Below are 12,528 nucleotides of genomic sequence, written 5' to 3'. Positions count from 1 at the left end.
ATCACCAACCACAGTGCAGAGACACTTCCAGACAACATTTGGAAGGTATCCATCTGATGTCAAGAGCATTAAGGCCTGGTATGAGAAGTTCAAGAACACAGAATCGGTTGCTGGCCTTCCGAGGTCTGGTCGACCAAGAACCTCAGCAGACAGGGTGGAAGCTGTAAGGCAGTCTTTTCTGCGAAATCCGAAGAAATCGGTGGGCAGGGCCTCACGTGAATTACAGATGCCAAAAAGCTCTCTCCATGACATTTTACACAAACGTTTATTGTTTCGTGCATACAAAGTGCAAATCGTTCGGCCTTGTTGCCCAATGACAGTACACGTCGATATGACTTTGCGATCGAAATGCTATCACGTATTGAGGACGATGATGGTTATCTCAGACGAATTGCCTTTTCCGACGAAGCGACCTTTTTTGTCAGTGGAGAAGTGAATCGCCATAATGTGCGCATTTGGGGTTCACAAACCCCTGGCGAGGTCATGGAGTGCACCAGAGGCAGTCCAAAGGTGAATTTTTGGTGCGCGCTATTGCACAATCGAACTATCGGGCCATTCTTCTTCGCTGAGGCTACCATCACATCTGCAGTGTATCTGGACATGTTGCAACTGTATGCTGTTCCTCAGCTGCTTCGGTAACACCCCGATGTCTTGTTTCAGCAAGACGGTGCACCGCCTCATTGGGGTTTGGACATTCGTGTCTATGTCGATATGACCTTTCCTGGGCGATGTATTGGTCGTGATGGGCCAACGGTTTGGCCTCCACGCTCTCCTGACATAACCCCATTAGACTTCTTTTTATGGGTTTATGTCAAGGACGAGGTCTACCGAACACGTGTACCAGATCTTGAAACCCTGCGGCAACGGATACCCAAAGTCGCTGAATCGATCCCTCCAGTGATGTTGGCTAATGTGTGGACGGAAATTGAATATCGCCTAGATGTGCTACGTGCTGCCAAGGGTGCTCATGTGGAAGTTTACTGATGTGTGAAAAAAAACTTTGATAGTTAGTAAACAATTAGACACCAGTTTCATATTTGTATCTTACTTCTAGCCTGAGTTATCAATTTATGTAATCAGAGAAAGACTTTTCGGGCACCCTGTATAATTAAATATCTTTGCAGGCTGGTTGTACAATGACTGCCCGGCATCGTTATGGGTTTTCAAGACAGCAAACTCAGCTGGACTTCATACTGAGTACGATTCTGAAGCAGATCGTATGACGTCTTCGGCTAGGTAACTCTTCAGCAACCAGGGATAATAATAGTACATTTGTGTGTTGGAATTCTACGGCTATTGTTTGTCGTAAGTGATACAGTTGAAACAATATAGAGATACCAGTGGAGACGCTTGGACCGACCTGCTTGCAGCAGAGGCGACTGTACCCCGCGACGCCCGGGAGTCCCCTTACTCTCCCCCCCCCCCCCCCCCTTCTCCCACTCCACCCTTCACGGGCACTGTCGGGCTCCCCACACTAGCGGGCGGTGCGCGGACAATACAGCCATTATGTATGCACGCTATGGCAGCGCCGACCAAACTTTCTATACGTATTAAACCCTATTTACTTGCGAGCGCACTCACACACGCATCGGGCCGTTAATTTATTCTGGAAATCTGATTAATTTCGTTCGCCGGCGCTTCAGCGGCCTGGGAGGGGCGGCGGTGGGAGGTGCTGCGGCGGAGGCGGCAGTAGCGGCTCTCCTCCTCCTCCTCCTCATCGTCCTCTTCTTCCACCTCGTCCTCCTCCTGTCCGCTCCTCTCCGTCTCTCTCGCTCTTAATTTACACAGATGCGTTCTATTTTTTTTATTCCCGACTGGCCAGTCGGCCACGCCGCGCAGTGTCGTGCTGCAGATGTCACAAAACTGCTGCTGGTGGAATGGTAAGGGTGGCGGGACAGGAAGGGGTGCAGGGTTGAGTGGCGCGCGTGTAAGGGGTGCGGTGGTGGGGGTGGAGGGGAGGGGGCGGTGACTGGTCGGGGTTCAACAGGAGGGGGTTGAGGGCGGGGGGAGGGGTAGGAGGAGGCAGTCATCGCAGTCCACTTGCCGGGATTAGTTGGAGAGCGGCCGCGAGCCCGAGGTGACGCGCCGGGCTTCGACACCTCCCGCCCAAGGCGGAGCGCACCGCCACGCATTTACAACTCATTAGCATTCTTCCCCAAACGCATATTTTGCCTCGGTTCTGCAATGAATGACGTCACAGTATCCTTCGGCTCCGTTTCTGTCTGACGTCTAGTTGCTGCAACAACAGGCGACCGACTATTCATACTACATATATTCTGTAGATAGTGCTGGGTATTTTGATAGTGCTTCAGGGTATTTAAAAGGCATCACAGAAACACCAAAAGTTGTAATGAATATTTGTTGGCAGACGACCAGTTTTTGATCAAGTGCCTGTAATTCCATCTCGCACAAATGTAAGAATGGGACTGCGGCTGGTCAACGACTTGCAAGAATAGATATCCAGCAGCCGTAAATTTATGAAATAAATTTAATATGCTACCAGTTTCGGCACCTCATTGGTATCATCTTCAGGCCTCTATGCACGACACGAGATAAGCCATCCCGTCGTCTGTGCTTACCAAAGGAACCCCTATAAAAAACTAATAATTATCAATGAGTTGCGCCAGTAGACGTGTAATTAGGATGTTATTTTATTTTGACTACCAGTTTCGGCATTCCACCATGTTATCTTCAGGCCACACATGCATCTATCAAAAATAAACGATATTGTCGTACAGTGCCATATATTCCTGGATATCGTGAATTCAAAACTGTTTCCCAAGTGCTTCATTCGAATACATGTTTGCAGTCAAGTCTTCGAATGAAGCACTTGGGAAACACTTTTGAATTCACGACATCCAGGAATATATGGCTCTGTATGAAAGTATCGTTTATTTTTCAAAGATGCATATGGGGCCTGATGATGACACGGTGAAAGGCCGAAACTGGTTGCCAAAATAAAATAAAATAACATCTCAATTACACGGCCGTTGGCGGATTTCATTGATAATTATATGACCAGCTGATGTCCCCTGTCCACGATGGATCAACAGAGATTATAACCAACTGTTTTCCTTAGATGTCTTCACGATATATGCGGACATCTCACAACATCTATATCCATTGTGAAGATTTTACGAAAAACACAAACGACTAAAAGGCTTACCTCATTTCTGCATAGGGACCTGAAGATGGTGCCAATGAAGCACCAAAACTGGTAGCGCAACGAAATCATTCCATAAATTTACGGCTGTTGGATATCTGTTTTCTGCAAATATTTGATCTTGTGACTATCTTCAGTTCACGTACTAGAACTGCATGAAGTTTATGGAAGCGTACAGCATACTGACTATGCTTAGCACGTTAATGGACTGTCGATTTTTGCACTTGACGATTCATGAAAAATAGTTTATGTAACAGACGCACGTGAATGTAATACGTGCTATAAATAAAAGAAATTGTGGATTTGAAGTTGATGCGCCGTTCTTTAAATGTTCATAATCTGCTTCGTTATCTGAATTTTGAAAAGTTAAGGTTTTATATATCAGTTATTTATTAGGAATCAGGTAAGTGAGAAGTACTGGGAATTAAAAATAAGGCATTTGGCAATATTTATTTACCTATCAAACGTGTTTCATAGTGCATTCAGGCTAAGCATGAGTGACATCCTGTGGGAATATGGGGTACCAACGGAGATCTTGGATATGTTGACAGCATGCACAACGGTGAAAACAGCAAATGACAAGTACTGGACAGATTCACACATGGAGACTGACATACGCATAATTTGCTCTTTCGTCAATGCTGTTTAACAAAGAACTTGAGAAAGATGTCTGAGAAATTAATCGAATTGGGAACAGATACAACATGAGTGGGAGAATTTATATCTTAGTTTATGCAAATGGTATCTAGCTGTGACAGAATTGGAAGCCGAGGTGCCTGGCATATTGAAGGATCTAGTACAAAATGCAAGCTAACTAGGATTCAAAATCAATGCCATCGCGACAAGATCAACAGGGTTTTCCAGAAAAGCAGTTTGAAGTGCGGCATATTATGTGCCAGGACACCTGGGTCTACCACCAAGACTACTTACAGCTGACGATTGAACGATGTATTACTAATGTGAGATCAAAGTACATATTGACCTGGCGGACTACTTCAGAAGAACACATATAATGTATTAATAGCTCCAGTGATGTAAACTGGAAATAGGACGTTTGGTACAACAAAGCCACCCGACGAGAAACTACTAATTTCATATCGAAAATACTTGAGAAAGGTGTAAAATACAGGGAACTGAAGAGAGAGAGGGAGAACAACTACAAGCAACCACACATCCTGCAGAAAATGAAGGGAAGATTACATCAACTGCAAACCGCACGCCTCAAAACTTCAGATACGTTTCTCATATCCCGAAAGCACTAATTGAATCAATTCATAACAGACCGCTGAAGTACAGGTTGTGCCACATATTGAGAGTTGTAGGCAGTGTCCAGCATCTTGCATAAAAAAAAAGACTTAATTTTTACAGAACCATTCGGAATCCATGGAGTCATATTCTAGTCCGACTCTTCGCAGTCCTTACATTTGGTGAATAATTTTAGTGTTGAATTGTTTTGTGTATCAATATTCTAGGCTACATCTATTAGTTACTTTACCGAAGCTCACAAGTCGCACATAATTATACTTCCGACATCACGTGGATCTATTTAAAATTAATATGAAACAGATACATTTTTTTATGTTTTTAGGGCAACCGGTTGCATGGTCTGAGTATACAAAGCGCCACAAATATCATTTTAGCACTTGGGTCTGAAGTCCTATAGTTGTATGGGAGTCTGCGCTTCGTAGGTAAACGGCAATCTGAATACCTTTTAGAGGTCACAGACAGCTTTTTGAAATCGTATTCATATTATATACATGTGTTATCGCAAATCAACATATCCAGAGATATCATACGGTAACCTGACGAGTGCTAAGCTTATTTTTTCTAAGGATGTTGCGGTTAGCGGCGAAATATAGCAACAGTCGCTTTCACTTTAACAACGTGTGTGTGTGTGTGTGTGTGTGTGTGTGTGTGTGTGTACGTTATTCACACTCATAAAATCGATGTCCACATCACACTGATATTAACGTGTCCGCCTTATGCTTGTACATGTATGCATAAATGGAGTGACCAGTTACTAATATTTGGATATTATAATTGTTATTAAGTTCGTATATCACTGGATATTTCTAACTGCTGTAACTATGTACTAAAAATATTGTAACGTCTTTGATACGAGTTGTAATCATTAAAAAACCGCGAATCAAATAGTGATCAAATCCCGTTAACAACCCGAAATCGTAATGCCCGAAATTACTGACCTGAGAATCATCAAGGACGCGCCACATCAAATGAAACTATGTTAAGTTATCTCATAAAAGATGATTTACCGAGAGTCGTGGCAAACGATATATTTACAACTGGTAACAGCGTGAAAACTGGTGGAAAAAAGAAAAACACATTTGCCTCCGAAACTTTTTTATATCTGGGCAGGAATCTACTGTGGTGACCATAAGAAATCCATTGTTACGCAAATCGGGTTTTTTGACAGGTCGTCGGTACAGGGACGAGTGACACCGAACGAAATCCGCCACCAGTGGCGATTCTTCCCCTTTTTTCCAGAACGACAATGCTCGTCTCTTCAGAACACTAACGCAACAAGATGACGGAGCCACTCGAACGACATGTTCAGTATGTCAGCATACCCTGGCAGCTGTATTGCAGCGAGGTCGGCAAATCAGATGACTGATTCAAACTGGAAATGTAGCCTTCTCGAGATAGGACAAAACGTCTCTTAATATCTCCTCAATGTAATATGTAGCTATAATGGGCGTCTTGGTCGTTCGCAGTGACTGCGCCTTAAATCTTTCCACCGATTTACTCGTATTAACATAAAAGTAAAACCGATTATTTTTACCATCAGTAGTCATTAGTGCATAGATTTATGGTTTCCTTGACGAACGCTTTGCCGACTTATAGCTTTTATGATACAGAACTGTAACCGTTTTGCTCACACCAATTTTCATTTTATGTCAGTGTCTTCGACGACAGTGCCTTCATGTAGTGTCGTTACCTTTTTACTGTGCTCTGAGGTGTCTCAAAATATATACTGTCACTGCTACGAAGCGTACCTCTTACAGTCACTTAAACAGTTATTAGTGCTCTTATACCATCACTCAGCGTTAGTAAATGGGAACAATTACAGAGCTGGTGGACTAATTATATGGCTTATTATTGTTTATCCATTCCTGACCACAATCAGTCGATCTTGGAAGGTGCCGTTAATCTGCACAGCAGAGAGCTCATGATTCATTTGCCCGTCGTCTCAGCCACGGCGCTATTGGCTGGCACAGTTTACGACTGCCTTCTCAGACACGCTGATGTAAACCCTGCACTTATGCGCAGTTAATCAGATCAATCGGCACGCTGGAGCAAAGACTGCTAATGAGATACTGTCGCCGTTTCTATTCGTGCCAAATGCAGCAACAGCCTGTTAAGAAGCTGTAGTAATTCAGCGTCAAATAGAAACTTCAGCTATCGTTATGTGTCACTTATGAGTCTTTTTTAACTCGAAAAAGTACATACCACTCTAACTGCATCCCAGCTATCAATCCTTCTGCCAGGCATAAGACAGGACCGTAGGGAAGTTATCATAATAAAGCTCGGTCATTTCTCGTTAAGTATATGGGTTGATTAGAAATTTCAAATAAACCAACTCACTCTTTCTAAGCGAGATCGCTCGCATGTGTAGTGCGATGACGTTCGAAAAGATGGTTTTCAACACTAGTACATTTCCTCTAGAGAAAGAACTGAGGTGATGTAAATATCCTAACCAACAGGCCTAGTGCCATTGTTCAAATGTTAACGCAAGACCTCATGTGACTAAGTGGGACGTTGTTGAGAAGTACACTGTTGTAGAAGAAGTTAAGCTGTGCGTTTCTTTTGGTGCTAATTGAAAATAGTAACTAATGTGTCAATACTTCTACTCCATTAATGATCCAGATTGCTACGATCACACTACCGCACAATCAAACATCACTTTCATCCAGAAACTACATTCATTTGCCACGAGGAGAGAAGGACGACCTTAACTTAGCATATTAGCATGTCTCAGACGAAATCTAGCCACAACATTCGGAAACAAAATAAATCCAAGTATAGGTCTACATGTACGACACACTGTCATTTTAATCTCTGTTTTTGTCATGTTTTTAAGTTGTGGATTCAGAAAAGTTCTTAATAGTCAAGATCGTAGTTATAATTTAATTGAATACTAGTTTCGGCTTATCTAAAAGCCATCTCCAGATGCTAATCAGTTTTCTGTACTCTGCATCCGCCTGACTTTGCACATTTATCTCATTACTTGACATTGTCAGATTTGGAGATAAGCGATCTGTTGTGTTGAAGCTGTGGATTCAGAAAAATCTTTAACAGACAAGATTGCACGTGAATGGAGAATACAGAGAACTGCTAAAGATCTGCTGATGGCTTGTAGATAAGCCGAAACTTAGCTAATAAAATTATAACAGCGATCTTGACTATTAAGGGTTTTCCTGGCTCGACAGCTTCAACACAACAAATCGATTATTTCCAAATCTGACTACGACAACAATAAGATGTTTTATTACGATTTGGTGTATACGAGACAATGTAGCTTAGCTATCAAGAGACCATAATAAGACGAAGAAAATACAAGAGTTTGTTCAAGATATCTAGCCAAGTCCGCGACGGCACAGAAAACCTTTTTGCAGACTGAACATAACACGGTATCCTCGAAAAAATTAATGTACAATATTAGTAGCGCATAACGAAAGTGTGCCACGTTCAGAATACTCAAGTTACACATGAATAACTTATTGGGTAGTATTAACTGCGATCTCCGAATTTTCGCAGTTGACGCACTTATACATTCAGGAGTATTATCCGATGTAGTCAGATCTGGACAAAACAGCATCCTGGTGTAAAATCTTTCCTCTAGGTCTTAAAGTAGATAAATATGAAGTTTTCTATTTTAAAATATTAAAAAAAATATATAGAAATGTTTGATCACGCGATTAACAAGTCGCAACTATACGCAATCACTACATATATCTATATACAGGTGTAAAATAACGCGCGGATATCAAATGGAAGGATGTATAAGTGGTAGTATAAGTGGCTGGAGTCACTTTATTAGTCGAATACTGGGAATCATCAGTTTATCTACGGATGAGATGACTTTCAAAACACATGTACTACTTGTAACAGATTAATGCCCATGCGTGAAATTTCAAATCAGGTCTTACCAACACCGCACGTCGTTACAAAATGTAACAGAAATGACGAAAATGACACCAAATATATCGCAAAAACCAACTTTAAACAATCTAAGTATCAGATTTCAGGGCTCAGCTTACGATTATTGTTTAGCCCTCTTCGTCGCGATTGTGTAGAGTTTATGACGGGGAAAAAGGGAGCTATAACAGCATGCATAGACGCATATATAAGCAATCTGTCAATGAAACAAAAAAGTAACATCTGATTCGAAAAATACAGATTTAGGTTTGGACAATTTCAAGGCGCCTTCAAATTTGTTTACTTCCCGACAGAGAGCCATCAAGCGTTAGCAGGTATGAAACTAGTGACAATTGAAACGCTTAGTTTGTCTAAACTGGAGCCAAATTTATAAACAAGTAATGCGCATCAGGCAGTAGATACCATTTACGTATAAAACATTTAAAGACACAGGGCGTCTGCATAAATCATAAAAGAGAAATTCGCTGAAGAGGTTCATGAGATGTGCCACTAACAATAAGATAATCTTTTGACGGACATGCTCTTAACGGTGGAACAGATACGAAACTCTCTCGGAAAGGAAGTTAATCAGTACAATTATTTATCATAAGTCATAGTCCCATTCCCAAGCTGTCACTTTCGTGAACACATGCCTTCTGCTTCTGGTTGCTGAAATTACATGGTGCATCTGAAATGCTCGATGAATGGTGCCATGAAAACAGAATATACAAACGGAAAAGGCACTTTTGGCAACGCTTATAAGGCTGCTAGAAAACATCAGTGTCGAAAATCGACCGAAAAATCAATGTCGCCGTCGAACTGAAAAACTGACAGTTGTGCACTGGAACCATGATCGTTGCTTATCCTACCCCTGATCGAACTGAGGCCCCTCTGACTGATGGCTGGCAGAAAATTATTTTGGTCGCACAGATCAATGAAACATTCTGCAATTTCCATTCCAGTTGCCTTCTACTTGTCAATAAAATTGTGCTGCATAAGTCGGAAACAGATGTTCCGACTTTCTAAATGATGGCGCTAGCACATTTCTTGTTTTGAAACTTCCTCGCCAGCTGAAACTGTGTGCCTGACCAGGTCTCAAATCCGGAACCTAGTTTGGCGGACGTACAGCTACGAGGTGAGGTTATGAAACGTGCTTGGATAGCTCAGTCTCTCAACGTGTTCGGTCAGAGGGTTGGCTAATAAAAAACTGAGTTAATGGATCAATGATGAACTTGAACAAGCGGCATGGGGCGACCACCCCAAACACACAGAACGAACAGTAACGAACAAAATGAGATAAAATAAAAAACCGGTAAGGTCACTGCCCGCGATTGTCAAGGTAACGGGTTCGAATTCCGGTCTTCCACGCAGTTTTAAACTACCAGGAAGTTTTAAAGCAGAAAGATTTATCCTGGAAATTATTACTGCTCGTCTCCAATTCCAGTCTCAAAGGCAGTAGCAGATTTCGTGGCAGTGTCTTTTGTACTTTTTCGACGTCATCCACCGTTAATCTCGCTGACTATCGATCCTATCGTTGCGCATCATCGGAAATTTTCTTTCCATTACGAAAACATTTTAGCCAGTCGTAAACATATATACTACTCACAGCATCAATTCCCTACACTCAAACATACTGAAGCGTTTCGGTCGCAACATGCGGACTTCCAAAGCCCGTTTTACACCAGTGACTTTCTTGTGTCAATCGACTTCTCGTGGCAAGTGAGTCTACTGCAGCACCGCTGGTGTATAATTCGTGTGCTGATTCTCACCTGCCACGTTTACACGTCGTCGCAGAAACTGGGTATATTCTAACAGCTCTCTGCTGTGCATTTTCGTACACTGAAAGTGAGTTTATTTTGGAACGTCATTACTACAAAAAATTAAAATATGAAAACAGACTTGAGGAACTAACAATGCCAATGAAATTTATCAGCGCGCAATGCAAAACATATTGTTGATGTTTTTTACAAAGGTCGTATAAGTTTTCCACAATGCTGAGAACTGGAAGAATAGGAAAAGTTTTGTCCAAACGTTTCATAACATCAATATCTATTAGCATGAGAAAATGTATACCTACAAATCCATCAAAACAATAGTGACAACGCAATAATTAGCGCTTTTTATTTCATATTTTGGTTCTTATTTTCTTCCTAATTGCCAAATGAGCTCTATAACAATATTTCTCTTTCAGTGGTTCGGGGTCTTTCACTACTGAAAGAATTTTCATTATAAAGCTTTTTCATATATTTACGTTACTGTTTATGTATAGTACAAGCTCTATCTTTGTCCCGGTGTTGTAAAAGCTAAATACCTTTTTACATTCAGGTATTCGGTCTTTTTTGTGGGAAAATACAAGTAGGAAGAGTGTCAAGATCTCGTGCAACCTCTGGCATGTGTCAGAAAAACACAGTAAAGATTGAAAGAAAAATATAGAAGTCACAACAAGCACAAAATCCGTCACTTTAACATCACTGAGTGCAGTGAGAATAGCTTAATATTTTTAAAAACAAAATGCAGTCGTCAGCTGCACATGTATTTTTATTATGCTTTGCCGGTTTCGACAATTAAATTTGTCATCTACGGAAAGCTACAAAATCTTTACACCTTGGCTACACATTTATGTGAAGTATAAGACTTAGTATACTATGTAAACTTACTTAGTACTGGTTTAGCAGATGTCAATATCGTCGTCATAATCTATCGATACTGGTAAAGCGTAATAAAATATTATATTTGCAGCTGACGACTGAATCTTACACTGACAAATATTTACTACAGCCATGAATAAAATAATAGTTTAATGCATCACAAAATCAAAGGATAAAAAATATTAAGAACACACAAGAAACACCAAGTCCATTACTATAATGCATGTGAGCGCGGCGCGAATAGTTTACTGCCAATTTTAGCGGGTAGACGTCACGGTCTTCAGCATGCACATGATTTTAATACTCTACATTCTGCACAATCACCTGATCCTAACGCACTCTCTACGTGGTTGGCGGCTGGTTTATACGCAGAGACCTGACGCGCATCCTCCACAAGTAGACGATTTTGACCATAAAACCGCTCGTGTAAAACTAGCTCTACACATGTTTGCATATAGCATAACGATTCATTTGGGAAACATTTCGAAATGTTAAAAAAAAATTAGTGAGACACAAAAGTACAAATCCATTACTATAACACAGGTGGGTGTGTCGAGAACAGGTTTACTTCTGATGTTTAACAGACGACAGCACAGTGCCCTGTTTCTGCGCATGCGCAGTGTCCAACACACTCTGGATTTCAAAACTCTACACGCGGCACACTCAATTGATCACAGGCCCACTCGCTACGCATTTGGAGGCTGATCTACAAGCAGGTAAGTCGCACGTTCCCACCGGGAGTAGTCGATTTTGACCACAAAGACACTCGCGTAAAACGGGCTTAACAAACGTTTGTCCATTAGGTAACGGTCCATTTGGCGAATGTTTAGACGAATCTCGTAATGCAGGCAAGAGCGCGGCACGCAAACAGTAAGTAATCAGTGTGTTGTCGCTCACCGTTCTGCACACCATCTCCGCAGAGCTGCTGACGGACGATGCGCCCTCGGCTGCAGCCAGACCACGATTGCCGGCGTGGCGTGTCTTGCGCGCGCTGTGTTGCAGTGAGTGACACTTGGGGTAGGTGGGGCGGAGCGGAGCGTCTGTTCGCCCCCTCGCTCCGCGGGGCCGCTCCCCCTCGTGGGTGGCTCATATAAAATTAATGGGCACAGTTCTCTCGAACGATTTTGTGCGCCCGCGTTCTGTGAAATGACGTCGTAATTATGCGTGTGTTCGCGCAGCGGCGGAGGCCAGGGCTAACGACGACGGCGTGACTCATGCGTAGCTCCTGGGCTGCACGCGGCCAGCGCGCTCCCACTTTGTCTCGTTTTATTGCTGGCCGCTGTAGCAGAAGCGCGGCAACTCTAATGGGATCTGCGGCCCATCGTCCGCGCTGCCGGAGGCCTGATTTGATTCCCCAGTCACAAACTAGTGCGGGTACAAAAATCGTCCCGTCTCCGACGAGAGATAAGCTTACGTCACTGGTGCTAAAAATCTTCTGAGTTATCGGGCCTCGTCGTATTCATCTAACCCCCCCCAATACTTGATGGAACATATTTTGTGTTAAGACATAATGACCATTCTAGACTCTGAGAAGCTCATCTGCAGAAGCCAGCACGGTTT

The 12,528-nt window shown here is 42.4% G+C and overlaps 1 protein-coding gene across 2 annotated transcripts in view; it reads right to left on the bottom strand.

Annotated features, from left to right (window-relative positions):
• LOC124788192 (POU domain, class 3, transcription factor 2) overlaps positions 1 to 12,528 on the bottom strand; it is a 642,117-nt gene that overhangs the window by 353,221 nt on the left and 276,368 nt on the right. The gene's annotated exons all lie outside the window — the stretch shown is intronic.

This window comes from Schistocerca piceifrons, chromosome 3 (assembly GCF_021461385.2).
Source record: "Schistocerca piceifrons isolate TAMUIC-IGC-003096 chromosome 3, iqSchPice1.1, whole genome shotgun sequence".
NCBI lineage: Eukaryota > Metazoa > Arthropoda > Insecta > Orthoptera > Acrididae > Schistocerca > Schistocerca piceifrons.
Note: the sequence above shows the minus strand (reverse complement) of the source record. Positions and strands in the feature narration are given on the sequence as shown.